The 20,216-nt window shown below is 41.3% G+C and overlaps 2 protein-coding genes across 6 annotated transcripts in view; one reads left to right on the top strand and one right to left on the bottom strand.

Moving 5' to 3' along the window:
- CHID1 (chitinase domain containing 1) overlaps nucleotides 1-1,072 on the bottom strand; it is a 265,467-nt gene extending 264,395 nt beyond the window's left edge. Inside the window, exon 1 of the mRNA XM_084632252.1 lies at nucleotides 918-1,072. The gene's annotated coding sequence lies outside the window, so the exon portion shown is untranslated. The remainder of the gene's footprint in view (nucleotides 1-917) is intronic.
- The window catches only part of AP2A2 (adaptor related protein complex 2 subunit alpha 2), a 98,779-nt gene that overhangs the window by 2,450 nt on the left and 76,113 nt on the right, over nucleotides 1-20,216 (top strand). The window lies entirely within an intron of this gene.

Consider the following 20,216-nt stretch of genomic DNA (forward strand, 5'->3'; position numbering starts at 1 on the left):
CTGTAGTGACTGCAACCATCGATTGTTTTCAGGCAGTTGCCCAAGAGTACTGCTATTCTGTTCTTCATAAAGATTGGTTATGCTAGCTCACACTCTAAGAACACATAGCATGTTCCTATTATTTGGGCTGAATTAATGGACCAAGAGAAAAATCAGGCAGGTGATAATGGAACCCGGAACAGATGAAACATACAAGAGAAAATTAATGGTCACACCAGTTTTTCCATAAAAGCTAATTTGGGCTCTTGATTTAGCCCTGTTAGTTTTGCACAAGGACTTGAATTTGGAGGATATATCACATAGTAATAAGTTGGAGAAACTTAAAACGTGTAAGTGTCTAGTAATATTGTGCATCAAGTCTAGGCTCAGTGTGCCAAGACACTGCTAGGATGCTAATAGGCAGACATCTGAATGTCATCAGCCTTAGAAGGATCCAGCTGAAGAGAAATAAAAAGGCCTTGCTTGTATTTGCTGCATGAACTAGGTTGGCAAAATGTAATTTTGTAATAAAATCAATAAAATATTCACCCTCTCATTCTTCAGACAAGTTTTTTCTTACTATACAGATGCTGCTATAAAACGAAAATAATTGAGCTCATTGTTTATATTTAATTCATAGCAGCAACACTGATCCTATATGAAGACTCTCGTGACTTTCTCTCACATTTTTCTCTAGTATATCCACTGTCTGCCTCTGATAGACATTGTTTTCCTCAATTCATAATATAGAACCTGGTATTATTTTGTTTTATACTAGTAAGCAAAATGTAATATAGAATTAAGTGCATAAATAAAATGAAGAATGCCTTGACAACTAAAGCAGAGCAGTAATGATCACTTTAAGTATTTCTAAGATAGCACCTACCACTGTTGAATAAAACAGAAGTTGATTCAATAAAAGATATAACCTCACCCACCTTGTTTATTACTTATTGCTGTCCTTTACAGTAATGTTTACATAGTGGACTTTGTTCTTCACCTCTCTGGGGTTTTCCAGCTTTGCGTACTTTTTCTTTTCTTGTAATCCTCGTCTTTGTGGATATGACTGCAAAAAAGTGGCCTTGTAATATGTTATGAAAAAAGCAAAACTCAGGTTCAGCCTTGTTTTCTGGAAGGCAGTTAATGCAATCCCTAGATTTTTTTTTTTTCTTTTGCCCGGAGAGAGGGAAAAGCCCCCTATTGTGTGCACCAGTACTGTAGACAGTTCCAGTAATCATTAATTTCTGCTCTAGACTTTATTCCTAAGTTTCAGAGCCACTTCATTGAAAATGTTGGTAGACCTTTTAAATAGCAAAGGCAGCGGTGGAGGTGGGAGAGCGGGTTGCTTATACTGAAATCGAGCTTTTTTTTTTCTTAATGTTGTCATTTGTTAAGGTTACAAAATGGCACTGAAGCCCTTTTAGGGCTAGCTTCTGCTCTCAGACACAATGTGAGATACATCCAACAATGCAAAATTGTAATGTGGTAACTTAGTAGAGCTACTGATACTAACTCTTAGTACTTCTCCTCAGACTCCAGCTCTTGCACCTTTTTCATCTTCTCCCCCATACACCAACCTTTTTCTCTTGGGCTCAATCCTTGGTATTGCAAAAAGTTCATTTTGTCTTCTGTTAGTGATGTGATTGCCCCCTTCAGCATTCCCCAGTTGCATGGAGATATCTTACAGACTACCTTTTCCCCACTTTGTTTCAAGAAAACAATCTCTATTTAAAAAAGATCAAGAATATCTCTTACACATTGTAATAGCGTCAGACCTTGGATTTATATTAGAATAAGCCAGACAAGATACTGGATGTTTTTATGTTTTTCTGTATTTTAGAAATCAAAAACAAATTATAACTACAGGCATTTTAAGAACTGTTTTCAGTTGCTTATAACTTTGTCAAATTTAAACTGCTTAGGTTGAAATTTTCCATGCAGGATGACTTTTGGAGAAAACTTGAGGGGAAAAAACTAAGCAGTCTTGATGAATTTAAGGACATTTTTTTGCCAATATTAAATGTTTAAAATATTTCTGAGAAACCCTAGCACCTTCATGCTTGGGGGTGGGGATCGGCACTGACTTCAGAGATGCTATTTATTGTCTCTGCAATCCACTCAAACTTTATATCAGCCTCTGAAAATTTCTGTTAACACATGCACAAAATTTCTATTTCTTGCTGTTTGGGCCACTGTGCTCCCCGCTAGGTAGCATGGATGAGGAAACTGGCTAATTAGAATGGAACGGGATAAACTCCAGAGGCAGAAGGGGTGCCCTGTGTGGGGAGAATGGGATATAGGCAAACAGTATGCAACCATCCCTAGAGGGTATTCCTCCAGAACCTGATTCTGAGCCCCAGCCTTCCTATGCTGTTAGCAAATAGCATGAAACCCATCCCCAGCAGTGTCTCATACCCCTTTAGAGGCTGGTCCACAAAGGATGGAAGTCTGCTTGTGTTACCAATTACTTAATTAGCTCAAGTGGTACAGGTTTGTACTATGGATCTAAAGGTGCCAGTCCTGCCATTGACTTATGGAAGGGTCAGTATGATTCCATATGATATTTTGTGTTTTCAGTTTGCTTCTTAAAATTTTTAAAGAAATGTATACCAGAAAACCACATTAAGACAAACATGGAGGTAGCAAAATCAGGCACTAAAGATTAGAAAAGAATTAAGGTTGCCTGCAGCCTTAATTTACCTCCTTATGGATATGCGTTATGGTAGTATTTAGTTGTGGCCACCTACTATTTTTTCCAAAGGACTCCTACTTCACTCAGCCCCCAGGATAGATGGTGCTTTCTGAATGGTTGCTCTTCAGTATTTTCTAGACATAAACGATGGGTATGTAGATCAATGCACTGAGCTTCTCAGAAGCTAATTCTAGGCAAACTCACAATGCCTAAAACACTGAAATTATTAAGTGTTTAAATTAAAAACTTTGTTTACTATATCTGTTAAATGTGTTCTGTGCACAACATCAAATCAAAATAGTTCTTGCAACATTACAGCCCTTTTACTGGAGTAGGCTGGCCAGTTATTTAAAAAATAAACAATAGTTATGTTTTTCACTTGGTAAACCGTGACACAGCTTAATCCCTAAGGTCATAGTCTGTGGCATAGCTATGAATTGCACTTGTCTTCTGAGCCCCAGTTTAGTGCCTTGGCCACAAGAGCATCTTGCCACAATTAGTTTATATTTCTGTATCCTACCATCTTCACCTTAGTTACTGTAATCTGGAGTCATTCAATTGTTCTTGCATAATGAGGAAACTTCTCCTCTGTTAACTTGTTCTGTATCCTACTCTTCAGAGGAGATGCTAAATCTCCTGTTGTCCTAGCAACAGATTTGAGGCCACCATGGCTATTCAAAGATCTCCATCTTCTCCCGGGAAACCAATGTATGTGGAAGTGTCACATGAAAAATAGAGCCTTTCTATACAATTAACTTCCAGAGGATCCATTTTCAGCATGATTGTTCACTGTCAGTGTACAAATGTAGTTTTGCAAGGGAGGCCATTAAACTACGAAATGTCTCCCTACACTTGAGAAGGGGCTCCTAGTACACAGTTAATGATCCTTTACAAGTGATTAACATGATGTACAGAATTATTTTGATTCTCCTCCCCCCTTCCCCCCATGACATTCTGGGGAATAAGAAGCTGAGTCTGAACTGAATTTCAGACTTTCATGGGATATTAAACCTAAGATTACCAAAGCTGCTCACAGTGGAGCCTTCTAAATTAATAATTGAAATGAAAAATAAATTTACTGGTTAAATGTATTGAGTTCTGTATAGTAAAAAAAAAATGCATATATTGGAATAAAAGATCTAAGTTTTATAGATGCAATGATGCTTTAAGGATTACTGAATTGATTGCAAGCGACAAATCCAGGAACAGTTTAATCTCATGATTGTCATTTGTTGCTTAAGTTTTGGAGTGATAAGATGAGCTTTATCTCTGTCAAAGTAAATTGCTGCCCTTAAAACTAAGACATCCCTTTCTAGAACATGGCATAATGCAATCTTCTGATATAATCCTGACATAGAGCATGCCTAGCTCCTCTCTTGATTTGGCCAGTCAGTTTAATTTTAAACTTGACATAAAATGATCCCATCAAATGTGCTTAAATTGTGACCTTATCCAGATTCAGACTTTGAATCAAATGAGAAGTTACAACACTCCAAAAAAAAAATATTTACATCTGTTTTTCTTCCCAAAATGGTAAAACCAGAAACTCAAGTTATGCAAGTTATTGACACAGTCTTACTGTCTTTGTCCCCTGCAGATGTGTTTAACAGTGCAATTTTAAATCTTAACTTTTGTTTTGATTTAAATTTTAGTGGCAGTGTTCTGGTGACAACATCTACAGAAGTTAAACATAAGGATGATTTTGTTCTACATTATAAAGCGGGGGAGGGTTCTTAAGAGGATATGTGTACCTATTGGTATCTTTTGTATGGTTGTAGCCGTGACTCCTCGCCCCCTCTTGATTGCTAATGAAAATGGAAGTTCAAGTTTTCTTTGGAAAAAATAAACCATTACAAGACATGTTGCCCAAGAAATGTTTTAAAATGCTTCTACTCTCTCCCTTTGTCTGATTGGTCTTACAGAATCTATTTTAACTCTGGATGTGGTAGGTCTTATGATTTAGCTGATGCAAGGTAATGAGTAAGAAGCTGTGAATAGAATAGTGCTACATCTTCATTTCATTAACAGGTTTAACAATAGTAGACAACAAATTATGTCACATCTAAGAAATCCAGCTTTAGGTCACATGGCCTCTGAAATGTGTGTTTTACTAAGTTTTGGACCATTTCATGGAGACCAAGATTTCCAGTTCAAATGGAAATCAACCCATCTGATTTCAGAACTGTGGGATAATGTAGCAGTTCTTCAGAATCCAAATACTTTGAAGGTGTTTTAAGGGCTTGTCTACACTGTGGGGTAATGCACTGTATGGGAGGGTGATTTCTAAAGTGTACTAATGAGCTGTGTTTTACTTGGTCCATGTAGACTCAACTGGAGTGCAATAGATGTTCTCTAGCACGCATTAATGTAATATTGTTTCAAACAGCAGTGTTACAATAGACTAGACTAGGGAACCTGTAGTGTGCTCCAGTAAGGTCTGTGTGGACCAATTAATGCACAGCATGTTCGTGCTGTTGAGAAGTCACTTCCCCCTTACCCCACTGTGTTGACAAGCTCCAACTCTAATATGTTGTTGCAACACTCTGTACTCTTGCCTCAACCATCTTTGCAAATGCTTGCTGTTGTTATTGCTGCAGTTTACTACTTGCTGCAGTTTCCACGGTATGCATCCGATGAAGTGAGCTGTAGCTCACGAAAGCTCATGCTCAAATAAATTGGTTAGTCTCTAAGGTGCCACAAGTACTCCTTTTCTTTTTGCGAATACAGACTAACACGGCTGTTACTCTGAAACCTGTTGTTACTACAGTGGTCTCTGAGATGTAGGCGTTTCTGTCTTCCAGTAGTACATTGATTCTGTTGCTCAGTTATCAGAAATGAGGCACAATTGGAGAAAGTAGCATTTCAGCTTCTGTACTTAATCTTGACAACTGGATCTCACATGTTTTTCCAGCAAAAGCAACATTCTATCTGTTTGGTAAGGGTGCTAATGGTAAATGGTGAATAGTGGTGCTGAGAAGAACTGCTGGAGGGTTTTACCTTAACTGATCTGAATAATGTAGGTAAAATAGTTAAGTTTGAGTTAAATTTCTTCCTACTGTCTTAGACCTATTGGGCTTCGGCAACATGGGGCTGCACAGGCCAATGCTTTAGAAATAGCTGTTAGCATTTTAAAGGCACTCCTGGGGAGTGGGGGCAGTATTGCAAGACTGGCTTCATGCTTAAATCTTTCTCTGTATGGTTAACGACACTTACTTATCTCCCAGCAACACAACTCTTCCAAATGGAGGTATGAAATAACTTTATTTTTTAACTACGAATCTCCACCCTGAAAATGAAGACCGTTAACAGCCATTTTTGCTACGGAAACCTATATGCCATTGCACTTCTTTAAAGTACGCACTGATAACTCAACCCAAATAAAGTATCATCTTGATGGAATGTACCTAGAGAAGAAAGTGAGAGCTGCTGCTAGAGACACAGGAAACATGAGACTTCCCCTGAACATTTTTAAACAAGTTTCTCTTGAATTTTTTGCTTAATGTAAAATGCAGAAAAAATGCCAACAGCCTGTTTTTAGGCATACTTTTTATCTTCTGATGCTATTCCCTGTGTCTCCAGATGCTGCTTATACTTTTCTGTCTTTTTTCAGGCATTTTCTTTCAAACTTCTCCCCAGCATTTAGTTTCAAACCTAGATTATCTGTCCCCCACCAAATTTCATAGATGCATTTTCCCCCTACCGTGTGCTGAAATGGGACAGGTGTCAAATCCCTCGAGGGTACTGTTTTTATACCTACTGTGCCTTGAGAATGGTGTTCCTCTGTGTCTGGTTTGCACATGGGAAAATGGGTGCAATGTGGAGGAGAAGCAGAAGAGTGTAGATTGGATTAGGGGAGTGCACACTGAATTTTCCCTCTGGCAGAAGACACAACCCCACTGTGTATCCTTTGTGGTACTGACCCAGGGGCTACCACAGTCAGTGGAAGTCATTGGTAGAACTGCTTTTAAGGAGCTGGCAGTGGGGAACAGTGTGGAGGTACAAGCTTCCCACAGGACTCTTGAGATTGGCCAGTTTGGGACCAACCTACTCCTTAGGTGGAAAAAGAGAGAGGAACTCATTGAGGTGAGTAAAACTAGTAAGTCTCTTGAAGAGATTTCACTCCTTCCTGTGAAATAGCATGCATAGGAGGAACAGGGCCTTAGTGATCATGTAGTTCTTTAATTAACAAAAGAGAGACTTTGGCCATATTTCAACTGCAGAGTTAACCTAGGTTTACACTTGAGTAACATTGGTCGAGTGAGAGTTGCCACGCTGCAAAATAATGTTCTACCTGTTTTGTGTTAGCAGCTGACAAGTTGTGCTAACTCGAGCTGTAGCTTATGCCTCCTGACAGGCTGGCCAATTCACGTTAAAAGCACCACCACACTGAAGCTGCAGGTTCTTCTGTGTGAACAGGACTCTAGTTAATATGAACACTTAAGTTGCAACTCAAAGTTAACTTTGCAGTGAAGACAATCCATCTGAAAGCTTTCCCAGTTTTTTTAATACTATATAATGTCTATTAAATGACTACATCATTTAAGGCACTTGTAAAAGATCACTTTTTTGCTTTTCTCTCTTCCTCAGTCTATCTTTTTACTCAGTTTTCCTCCTTTTTCCTTTTAATGTGTTCTCTGCTTCCCTTTCTTCTCCTAGTACTACTGATTTAAGTTTTAGTATAACAGTACTTTGCACAGTCTAGGGGTCTAGCAGAAGCAGTAAAAATTAACTAAAGCTCATTTCGCGCTGGAGCTGCAAACAGCACTAACGAGGAACAGCAAAACTAGAACTTGAACGATTCTCCTTGGGCAATTAACCTGGAGAGGATATCTGAAACATAACTTGTATTTCTGAACAATAATCTTCAACTGTTATGATCTTACCCTCCTTTTGTCCTTTCCTCATGAATTCTGAAGATTTTGTTTCTCGGTGGACGCTTACTCATTAGGGTAACAATGTTAAGAGCAAGCTTTGAGCCTGAATCACCAGCACCTAATTTATAACAAGCCTAAGGATTTATAGGGGTTTGATGGACCTACTATGTATATCTGACTCCTCTGCCCCGTCCCCCCCAACTTTGTTGCAATAAACTGTTATCATTATCTACCGGCTTTGAAATATGAGGCCTGATGGACCAAAATCTGGGCGAAGTTAACAGAGGCTTTTGTGGCTTGTCACTGAGAAAGTGCAGTTTAGCTGTATCAACTTCTGTTTCAATCATGTCTGAGCATGCTTATTGTCATCCCCAAATCCCTCTGAAATAAGCAAGTTTAGAAACTGCAGATGAATAAGGAGACTACGTGGGCAAAGCCAGACTACTTTTCGTAGGTTCAGCTGGCATTCTGTAAAATCTTTTTAGAATAGTGTAATAATATAGCATTGATCTTCGAGATGTTGCCATAATCTTATGAATGTGTTCACATTGCTTCAGAAATATGACTACTTAATTACTGATTAGCGAGGGGGGGAAATAATTTTTTGGTGAATAATGCAGAAGTGCAAGAGTAGAAGCTTTAGGCTATTTTCATCAGGGTATTTTTTTCTTGAAGCTGTAATTTTTGCAGTAGGAATTAATGTCTCCTTAAATTTACCAGATGAGGTTCAGATGTCCTAAAAGTAGCCAGATTTGAACTTCTTGTGATAAATGGTTTATCTGGATTTTGGGAAAGTTGTACACTTAAGTATTGGGTGTGGGTGTGGGAACATTATATTCTCACTGGAACTAGGAATTCTGTTACATAGACCAGATTTTGGCATAGTTCACTTGTGATGATGCACTAAGTACCAAAACAGTAGACATTTCAACTAACTCAGGAGTAAAAACAAATACTCTGTTTATAAGCTTGCACTGAAATATTAAGTGGGTAATAATTTTCATATATGGATATCTTTGTGTCACTCATGTTTAGTTCAGTTCTTGCTGTCTTTCACTGGCTGTCACAAAAGCAGACTGGAGGTTATTGGGAATTCACTGGAAATAATATGGATCAATGTAAAACTGAGAGCTTTCTATTGATCTAAATAAGTTAGCATGCTAGTCCCCATCTGTTCACTGAAGTGTTACCCAAAAATGAAGTGGAAGACATTTGGCAGCACATTTGAGGAAAATAGGTTAGAAAAAGGGGAAAGGACTCCTCTTATTTTGGTCAGAAATTCATTGTCATGTAATAGCACATATAAAATGCCCATCATCATAGTATCTATTACATTAAACACGATCAGCAACTATGTAACTACCCTACCTATGAATTCTACCTGCTCAGGGCAAGATTTTCAAAGGCACGAGGTGCCCAACTACCTATTTTGCCTTTGGAAGATCTGCCCTGTGGCTGTTCAGAAAAAGAGGACTTTTTTGGTCAAGGCTTACTCCCTGCAAGGGCAGGATGTAGTCTAATGATTCAGGTCCTAAGATAAGCACCTGGCAGGCAGCTGCTACGGGGTGCTATAAGTCTGTGCAGTCCGTTTGTTTTCCCCCCTTCCCCCACCCCTTCACCCTGCTGTTCCAGATAACCAGCTGCATGTCAGATTAGGGAGAGGAGGAGGGTGGAATTGGCATCATACTTCATGAAGCTAATGACATTCTCTGTAGGGAAGAGCTAATCCTTACTGTAGTTTTGGCATCAGTGTTCTTCCATTGCTGATTAAAAGGAATAGTTTTCAGTGTATTGGTGCCAGAGCTATTCAGAATAGCAGTTCAGCAGAGCATACAATAGGTACTTTAACTACAAATTTACATGAACCTTTCCATCAAAGTGAAAAGTTGCCATTTAAAGGCAGGTGAAATGAGTAAAAATAATTTGTATTTATTATACTAAAACTTAGTATAATAACCATGCTGATATCAATGAGTTACTGCAGGGGAGTTTTTAAAGCCTGCATCCACTGTCAGTGGGGATCAGGAATTCAGGACTTCCTTGTTCTCAGTCCTATGCTTGGTTCACTAGACCATTCTGCATCATACTTCTGAGTGCCTTTCCTTTGGCCCAAAAATCACATTAATTGGTCAGCAGAGTATTTAGATGAGATGGAATTAGTCTGGGAGTGTCTAATTCTATGGGCAGATTGATAGAAAGGAAAGGGGGGGGGTCATTTAATTCTTAAAAATCTGTGGAATCATAATTTCAATGGTGTCATTCTGCAGTGTGCTGCGGCAGCGGGGACTTGCTGCCCTCCTCCTCTCTTCTCTCTCCCCCCACGGCCCTCTAGTTGGTGAAAATTTTGATAATATAATTTCATTGGAAATGGGCCGAGTTGTGTATCATTCGAAAGTCCTTTTTCCCATGAGTACAAGGGAACCAAACAAGACAGACCTAGACCAATTATGTAGATGTTACACATTTTCTCAAATATACATATTTTTAATTATACTTTAACACAGGTGTGTCAAACATGTAGCCCTCACAAGTTAAATTGTGGTCCTCCTCTGACAGCACAGTTACCAGTTAATGCTCACAACATGATACCTGGTGAATTTTTTTTTAATATTACAGATTACTATAAATGGAAGGAGGGCTTCAAGTTGATTTGCCATCATTGGCAAAAAGGAAGTGTATCAGTGATTTTGATTATCACTTTGTTTGTTATGCCAAACAAGTTGTAATGAGGCACTGGATAAGATGTCAGCACCCAGCCAGAAATTAGTGAAATCCATCTGCAAATGGTATGCACATACATTACATAACATAATTGCAATCCCTAAGTAATTTATTACAAAATCCTTGTTTTTACTTTGGTCTTGATCATTTTTAAGGCATCAGTGGGGAGACAGAGTACCAAGTAGTAGCTAAATCCTTGGAGAGTACTGCTGCAGAGGCTTGGTTAAACACAGCGCTCAGTGGCACCTTATGTGCACCCATAAACTGAATTTGGCAAAGTTGGAGAGGAAGTACATTAAGTATTAGGAAAAAATTGAAGATGCTGGGACAAGTGCCAGCTGTGCGCAAGACTTGTCTTATGCTATGTTCCATGGCACACATTTTGAGAGGAACACCGGCTTCTTCTAGGGTAAGCTGGAAGTGCAGAAGCATCCATTAATCACAGTTTCAACACGACAGGTGAGAATTTGTATGACACAGTCACACTTAGTGAGAACGACGTAAGTGGGTACGTTAGCCCAAAAGAGGCCCAAGCATATGACATTGCATATTATATTGAGTGCTACAGCAGTAATGCATGTAATGTGTTGTGTCAACAGGTAAAATCAATAGAAATAAATACAGACTTTTCTTTTAAATTTTTACTGCAAATTGTGGGACTCTGCTAGAGTTCTGAATTGTCTTGTCGTGGCTCTAATGGATGGGAAAGTGGTGGGGATGGCTGAAGTGGAGGCTAAGTACTAAGAGCTAAGAATTATGTGCTTTGAATGGGATTGAAGAGGAACAAATGTTGAATAAGACAGAACACTGCATATGTGCCCAGCAAAAAGCAAACTAATGCATATCCTGCATGGTCTTCCTAAACCAGCACCTACTGACAACATGGTCAGTACCTTATGCTAGCAGAGGCCTTTCAGCATAGCAATCGTAGATAGTATGGCTGAGATGCAAGTTCTTAACAAACCAGAAACTGTTAACATTTGGTTTCAGAGCATCTGATGAAGTGAGCTGTAGCTCACGAAAGCTCATGCTCAAATAAATTGGTTAGTCTCTAAGGTGCCACAAGTACTCCTTTTCTTTTTGTTAACACCTGCTGAGATTTGGCTGAACTTTTCATTATAAGGCTACCAAGAACATACTGGACCTAGGACAAAGTCCATCTCCTATGGACACATGTGTAAAGGAATCAATTAAAAATCTTACCAGAAAGAAGAGACTCCATGGTATTGCACCTGTCCAGTATAAAATCATTGACTCTACAAACACCTCTAGTGTCAAAATGAAGAAGCTGGTGTTTTGTAATTGCAGAAAGGATGGGTTAACGATGTACTTGAAGGAAAAAAAGAATTGCTCGAGGAATTTCATCATCACATGGCATAAAGACGATGCTACCTTGCACTCTGTGTAGTTTCTTCATAGCTCCCATGAGGAAGCTGACACTAAAATGATCTTGCATACCATCAATGCCATAGAGAGGTGCTACGAAATGCTAGACTTTTGTACGTGACAGAAGTGGTCGTGCTTTCTGTGAGATGCTATCCAAGACTTCTGCAAGGTTCTGTTTTTGTGCCTGCTGCTGGGGAACAGAATTGCTGTTTCTGTCAGAGATGATGTGTTCCCATCACTCGCACCATTAAAAGCTAAGAATATAAGAACATAAGAATGGCCATACTGGGTCAGAGCAAAGGTCCATCCAGCCCAGTATCCTGTCTACCGACAGTGGCCAATGCTAGGTGCCCCAGAGGGAGTGAACCTAATAGGTAATGATCTAGTGATCTCTGTCCTGCCATCCATCTCCATCATATGACAAACAAAGTCTGGGGACACCATTCCTTACCCATGACTGTGCTGCCAGGTTTCTGGGCCCTTTCAGGATGTGATACTGCTGGAGGGTTGGTTGTAGAGACCAAATTAACTTACTGGAAGGTATTTGATTCAGCCTCCAAGACACTCTCCTAGCTTTGAAGGTACTCAGAATGGCTGAGATCTCACTGATGAGGTCATAAATGCACTGGAGGTGTGCATATACTGAGTTTACTGTTTGAAGACTAACATTGTGACACTTGCAGAGCTACACTAATGGATATTTTCCAAGAATCAGACAAAGGAGAAAAATTTATATCTGCTATCAAGAGGGCAAATTATCAAGCAATGGAATAGCTCTGGGATGATTGAGTATGTCCAAAACTACCCTCCGCTATCTGGCATGGAGGGGTCTTGGCAGATAGACTGAGCACACCAGTTATGTGTGAAATACCATGCAGTCCAGTATCAGTCCTTCAGCTAATCAAATGCTTGTGAACAAAGACCAGATGCACACCACCCTGCAGATGTTTGGCCAGCAGCCTGCCTTATACACAGATGTGTGGAGTGCAGACAAGGATTGGTGAGAACCATGTCTAGCAGCAGTGCTCTAGATGGAGATGACACTGATGACTTTCGATGAATAAATGTGTTCATTCCTACGTGTCAAGGCTAACTTCCCTAGCATTACCAAAATCAGTATCTTCTTTTATGTAAGCAATGCATCCCTGTATAGAAGCATAATTAACAGTTCTAGGTTTGTCATGTTTGGTACCATTGTGTTTGGGAGAAAGGACTTTCAAGTGATATTGAACTTGACCCATTTCCAACAAAATTATATTAAAATTGCAGCAACTGTTGATCAGGTGATTCCGCAGTTTCTTTGAGAGCGTGTGGCACAAGCTGTCAGCATAGTCTGTGTGGTATGTAGATTGTAATGGATTTTTTACCTTCAGTCCTTTTGGTACGATGTCCATCTGTTTGTTTGCATTTGGAAAGGAAGATGATGTCTGTCTGTATCTGTGCAAGTTTTTTCATGCAGTTGATTTCCACTCCATACGGCTAAATGCAGTGCCTTGCATAATGACAGGTTTCAGAGTAACAGCCGTGTTAGTCTGTATTCGCAAAAAGAAAAGGAATACTTGTGGCACCTTAGAGACTAACCAATTTATTTGAGCATGAGCTTTCGTGAGCTACAGCTCACTTCATCGGATGCATACTGTGGAAAGTGTAGAAGATCTTTTTATACACAAAGCATGAAAAAATACCTCCTTCCATCCCACTCTCCTGCTGGTAATAGCTATAAATGCCTATAGTTATCCTTGGGGACGCAGCCTACGCCTTGCTCCTATGGCTCATGAAGCCATACACAGGCAGCCTGGACAGTAGTAAGGAGCAGTTCAACTATAGGCTGAGCAAGTGCAGAATGGTGGTAGAATGTGCCTTTGGACGTTTAAAAGCTCACTGGCGCTGTTTGCTGACCAGGTCAGACCTCAGCGCAACCAACAGTCCCATTGTTATTGCTGCTTGCTGTGTGCTCCGTAATATCTGTGAGAGTAAGGGGGAGACCTTTATGGCAGGGTGGGAGGTTGAGGCAAGTAGCCTGGTGTCTTGATGGTGCGCATCAGAAAGGCTTTGAAAACCAGTTTCATGACTGTCCAGGCTTCGGTGTGACAGCTGTGTGTGTTTTTTCCTTGATGTAAACCTGCCTGCTTTGTTGATTTTAATTCTCTGTAAGCCAACTACCCTCCCCTCTTCGAAATAAAGTAACACTTGTTTTGCAACCATGCATTCTTTCTTTATTTCTTAAAAAAAGAAGAGATAGCAGACAAGGTAGCCTGGGTGGGGAGTCGGAGGAGGGAAGGACAAGGCCACGTTGTTTATTGTAGCCACGTTCAAAATCAAACTGTCGGTTTGAAAGACAGCCTTCTCTTGCTTGGGCCATCCGCTGGATTGGCTGGGTGCCTGTAGCCTCCCCTCCTCCCCCCTGCACGTTCTTGGACGTCTGGGTGAGGAGGCTATGCAACATGGGGAGGCGGTTATACAGAGGATGCGGGGGGGTGGCGGCTGTGCTCTTGTTGGCTTTCCTGCGGCTCCAACAGATGCTTCATCATATCTGTTTGCTCCCCCATTAGCCTCAGCATCGCTTCCTGCCTCCGCTCTTTGCGCTCCCTTAATTCTTTCCTGGCCTCTGCCACTGAATGCCTCCATGCATTAAGCTGTGCCCTATCAATGCGGGAGGACTGCATGAGCTCAGAAAACATGTCATCGCAAGTGCCTTTTTTTCACCTTCTAATCTGCGATGACCTCAGGGAGGGAGATAAGGGGAGCATAGAAACATTTGCACCTGGGGGGAGATAAAAAGGGAGAGTAAAATTGGGTTGGCTTCTTACACCTTCATAACATTTCGGAATGTTTTCAAACTGCAGCACCCCCCTTTCCCAGAGCAAGCAATTGGATTGGGCTTCACATTTAAAAGGAGAGGCTGCAGTATTCGGGTAGATGTCCTTTTACTGTTCCCTTACAAAAATTCCCCTATTTCAACCAGGTGTCCATGAACACTATTGCTTTTAAACCCTGTACTGTAGTTACAAATGTGCAGTCACCAGAGGTGCCTTCTCCGGCTTCAGGGTCGGGGATCCCGCCTTGGGAGGATATTGGCTCCAAGGTGATGAAAAGGTCCTGGCTGCTGGGGAGAATGGATTCACCGCTTGCCTGTTGCGCATTCTCCTCCTCTTCATCCTTCTCCTCTTCCTCATCCACAAAATCCTCCTCCGTGCGGCATGAGACTACCCTCTTGCAGGGGTCCACGGACAGTGGTGGGATAGTGGTAGGGTCCCCCCCTAGAATGCCATGCAACTGTTCATAGAGGCGCATGTATGGGGCTCTGACCCGGAGTGACCGTTTGCCTCCTTTGTCTTTTGGTAGGCTTGCCTGAGCTCCTTAACTTTCACGCGGCACTGCTATGTGTCCCTGGTGTATCCTCTGTCCAACATGCCCTGTGAGATTTTGGCAAATATATTTGCATTTCTTCTTTTGGATCAGAGTTCTGCGTGCACAGATACTTCTCCCCATACAGTAATCAGATCCAATGTCTTCCTTTCGGTCCATGCTGGAGCTCGTTTGTGATTCTGGGACTACATGGTCACCTGTGCTCCTGAGCTTGCCCCACTGACCAAACAGGAAATGAAATTCAAAAGTTCCTGGGGCTTTTCCTGTGTACCTGGCTAGTGCATCGGAGTTGAAAGTGCTGCGCAGAGTGATCACAATGGAGCACTCTGGGATAGCTCCCGGAGGCCAATACTGTCGATTTGCATCCACGCTACCCCAAATTCGACCCAGCAAGGTCGACTTTAGCACTACTCCCCTCGTCGGGGAGGAGTACAGAAGTCTATTTTAAGAGCCCTTTAGGTCGACGGAACGGGGTTGGTTGTGTGAACGCGGTTATTTTTAAATTAACCTAACGCGGCTAATTTCGACCTAACCCCGTAGTGTAGACCAGGCCTTTGTTTGTACAAGCTATTTCCTAATCTGTGGAGAACTAAATGGCAAAACAGCCTCCAGATAGGCCGTGTGTGTGATTCAATCATTAATCTTGATTAATGAAGCCTTTACCATATATAGTGTATATTCAAAGCCAAAGCTGCTTGTTGGCACCCCTTTCTTCTGAGCAACAATATTAAAGCAAGCAAGTTTGGATTAGAATCTCTATCTGCAGCACGTGGACAGTTTTTTTTTTTTAGATAAAGTACTGGCTTCAATCCCAGTGTTTTTAGCCTTCTCTTCAGGAAAGGAAAATGTGCATCTCTTTGAGAACTGCAGGATAATAGCTGTTAGGTTGTGTAAGCTTCCTCTTAGCAGAAAATGAGCTGCCAAGTCAGGGTTAAGTGAGTACTTAAAGTTGCAACTCCTTGGAGGGTTCCATCTCTGCAGATATCTATGGAGGAAGTTGCCTGGGCACTTAATTAGGGGAAAACTGGTTCCAGTAAAACCCATAGGGTGAGGAAAAAAACTCCCCGTGCCTCCTAGAATAGTATACTGCAGAGAGCAGTATCTTGGGTTCCTAATCAAGGTCTTTGTTCTCATTTTTAAACCACACAGAACGTTCCTCTGTTACTTCTTAAATGCTCTAAAACTTTCTGTAATTAGCTCTAATTGAGACTATTACAGTTCCACAGTATGCATCCGATGAAGTGAGCTATAGCTCACGAAAGCTTATGCTCAAATAAATTGGTTAGTCTCTAAGGTGCCACAAGTACTCCTTTTCTTTTTACTGGTCACTGAACTCTACTTTCCATACTCTGGAGTTTATCTACTTTTTACTTTGTTATATATGATGCATTTAATGCCATATCTAACCAAATTTGGGTGTTGAGACTTGCACTGTTCAGCTTTACAGCCCAGTTTATTAAATTCAGTAGCTGGAGCCATCCCTGCACAAGATATACCTCCTTGAATTTGGTGGTTAAAGAAAGCATTGCAAGGAAAAGAGCTGTCCTTAAACATTCTTAACTCTTAAGGTCCTGAAATGCCTTGCAGCTAGATGAGCCAAACCCAGTTGGAAAAACAAAGGAAAGATCATAAGAACAAATGGCTTTGTGCAGCTGAGAATGATACATCTGTATTAAAGCCTGCATGTGTGTGCCTTGCGCATCAAATGTAGCATGAGCGATTTGCATTTGTCCATGAAATGCATGCATTTACTTAGTCTGGCAATGGCAGCAACTTATCTTACTGGAGCAGCTCACTTATTTAGTAAGTATTGAATAATGAACAATCAAAATATATTAAATACTTGGTCTCAGAACCCTGGTTTCTGCCAAGCTGATGTCATAGATCTGAAATGTCCTGTAACTGAACAAACCAAGAAGGATCAATTAATCTCTTGTCTTTAACTCCTCTCTCTCTTGTATCTTTCCAAAATGCTCTTCTGCTCTACTGGTTTCTAGTAAATCTAGCTAGTTCAGATTAGGCTGTTTTAGAGAATTATAATATTTATCTGATTGTGGGCTTATTTACTGTTAATTTTTTATCAGCTTACAATAATTTTCGTTCTCAAAAGCATTGTTTTTGACTGCCTGTGTTCTTCATCGGTTTTGTAATTACCCTGCAGCTTTGGGAAACGAGGTGTGTTGATGGAGACTGAACACATTGTACATAATGAAGGAGGGTGGGTGGCAGGCTGTAAACTGTTAAATTCTAAGGGCATGGCTACACTTGCAGATGTAGAGCACTTTCAGTTAAACCAGCATTCGGAGAGCACAGTAGGGAAAGCGCTGCGTCTGTCCATACTGACAGCTTCAAGCACACTGGCGTGGCCACATTTGCGGCACTTACAGCAGGATTGGGAGTGGTGCATTATGGGCAGCTGTCCCAGCATGCAAGTGACTGCAATGTGCTTTTCAAATTGGGGGTGGAGTGTGACTGACAGGGAGTGTGTTGTGTGTATGGGGGGAGAGAGAGTGGGTTTTGGGGGGGCTGAGCATGTCAGCATGCTGTCTTGTAAGTTCGGACAGCAGCAGACACTACCCCCTCCCCCCCCCCCCAGCATTCCACACGGATGGTTGCTTTGTCTCAGAGCAGATAAGCAGCCGTCTGTCAGAAATGGAGCTTTCAAAGGGCATATCCACATTTCTGCAGCAATTCAAAAACAATGACAAGAGTGGCCACTTGACTTAAGGGGATTATGGGATGTTTCCGGAGGCTGATCAGAGCGCAGTAATGCAACACCTCGTTCACACTGACGCCCAGGCATTTCAGCCAAGACGCAGCAAACATGAATCTTCTTGCCGAGGTGGAGTACCAGCAGCGCTCTAGCTGTGGAGTCAGAGTGCTCTACGTGCCTTGCCGGTGTGGACGGTAGTGAGCTAGGGCACCCGGGGCCGTTTTAATGCGCTCTATCTCTCAAGTGTAGCCAAGCCCTAAGTCTGGTAAACTGCCAAATCCAGTTAAATAACTAATTTGAAAATGTAAAGGATGCTGTTTGCCCCTCTGCTGACTGAGGAGCTTGAGTTGACTAGTGTTAGTTCTCTCAGGTACTGTTCTCAGGTGTTTTGAAGATGTGCGGCCTCAACAACACTCCTGAAACTTCTGGATGGTTTCCTTAGGCAGTGAAGCAAATGCTGAATCAATGGATACTACAGTAATGAAACAGCAGGCCCACTTATATAAAACAATTTGATGTATATGGTTAAATCACACAAAGCTCACTTCTAACTTTCTGATAGTAATACCTAAATAAAAGAACGAGGAGTACTTGTGGCACCTTAGACTAACAAATTTATTTGAGCATAAGCTTTCATGAATAAATGTTGGTCTCTAAGGTGCCACAAGTACTCCTCATTCTTTTTGCTGATACCGACTAACACGGCTACCACTCTGAAACCTAAATAAAAAGGTCTCAAGCTACCCTTGGTCTCATTGGTTGGGTTGGAGCTGTTTCGGTAGCTTGTCCTCCAGAGAAATGGACCTTGGTGAACTTGAGCTTAGAGGTACCATCTAACCACTGGATCACCCCATTCAGCAATTACTTACTGTGATGTTGTATCCATCTTTTGTCCATGACTTGCTGGCCTTCCTTTTCAGCCTCAAGTCTTGTGGTAAACCTAGAAAGACTGAAGTAGCTCAGTCTGAGGGAGAGGATGTACTCTGAATTGACATGGATACCCTTTACATTCCTGCTCTGGCTGTGCTTGAGTCTATCCTTTTCCTGCACAACAGTATTTCCAAAGCCCATGTGATCATAATTCAGCAGTTCTAACTTGCTTGGCTTTGCAACACTAATATTCCTGTAGTATAGTTCTTGTGTGCAATTTCTCTCTCAAAAAAGAGAAATTTAATGGCAACTATAGCGACACGTTTCCATGTGGCATTGGTAAGGTTTGAACTCTGGGCCTTCAGCATTGCAGCACAGCTTTCTCTCATGTGAACTCAAAAACAAACATAAGCTGGCATCAGGAGTAGGTGGTCAGCTGCCGCCTCCTCTCTAGACCAACTATAAGCAGATGTAAAGCAGCGGGTTAAAAAAGCATTTTACAGGAAGTATAATTAAATGCACAAATCTGGCAATTCTGTGAGGCAGCGTGGCTAAGTGCAGAGACTTTGATCTGCCATGTTAAAGGTGTGTTTTACTCCCAATCCTATTTAACGTTTGAGGCATGAGACCCTGCTCACTAATTAAGAGTTGCGATGGGCACCCAGAGGTTGTCAAAACAATGCAGAGGGTTAAATGCACTGTACTGATGAAATGTTCAAGGATTTCATTTAAATTATAATGTCTTCACTTTGTCAATTTTAATCTGAACAGTAGCAAGATCTTCTAGTTCTGAATTATGTGAACCAAAAGTGAAATTTGATTGCAGTAAATTTAGAAAACTCACAGAAGGCACAACCTGCTACCTTTTAGTCTTGAGCCTAGTAAGCAAAAGCAGCATATTTATGATCTTATGGCTGTTCTCAACCACAGCTGAAGCTGAAATAGTGGTACAGCTGTAAAAGGAGTAATGCCAGGCAGACACTTACTGTAATCAGCAGCAGGGGAGCCACCACTTTCCCCTGGAGCCACAATAATTTACTGTAAGGAGTCCGGTGGCACCTTAAAGACTAACAGATTTATTTGAGCATAAGCTTTCATGGGTAAAAACCCCACTTCTTCAGATGCATGGAGTGAAAATTACAAATGCAGACCAATATACTGACACATGAAGAGAAGGGAGTTACCTCACAAGTGGAGAACCAGTGCAGACAGGGCCAATTTGATCAGGGTAGATCAGAGGGGCATTGCTGGCACATAATGATATGTGTATAACATTAGTAGACGTGCAGGTGAATGAGCCTCTGATGGTGTGGCTAGAGTAGATATGGGGACAGAGTAGGCAACGAGGTTTGCTACAGGGATTGGTTCCTGGGTTAGTGTTCCTGTGGTGTGTGTAGTTGCTGGTGAGTATTTGTTTCGGGTTGCCTACTCTGTCCCCATATCTACTCTAGCGACACCATCAAAGGACCCAACCACATCAGCCATATATAATGTTATATATACCAGCAATGCCCCTCTGCCATGTACATTAACCAAACTGGACAGTCCCTATGTAAAAGAATAAATGGACACAAGTCAGACATCAGGAATGGTAACATACAAAAGCCAGTAG

Source organism: Lepidochelys olivacea (genome assembly GCF_965140295.1).
Source record: "Lepidochelys olivacea isolate rLepOli2 genome assembly, chromosome: 6".
Classification (NCBI taxonomy): Eukaryota; Metazoa; Chordata; order Testudines; family Cheloniidae; genus Lepidochelys; species Lepidochelys olivacea.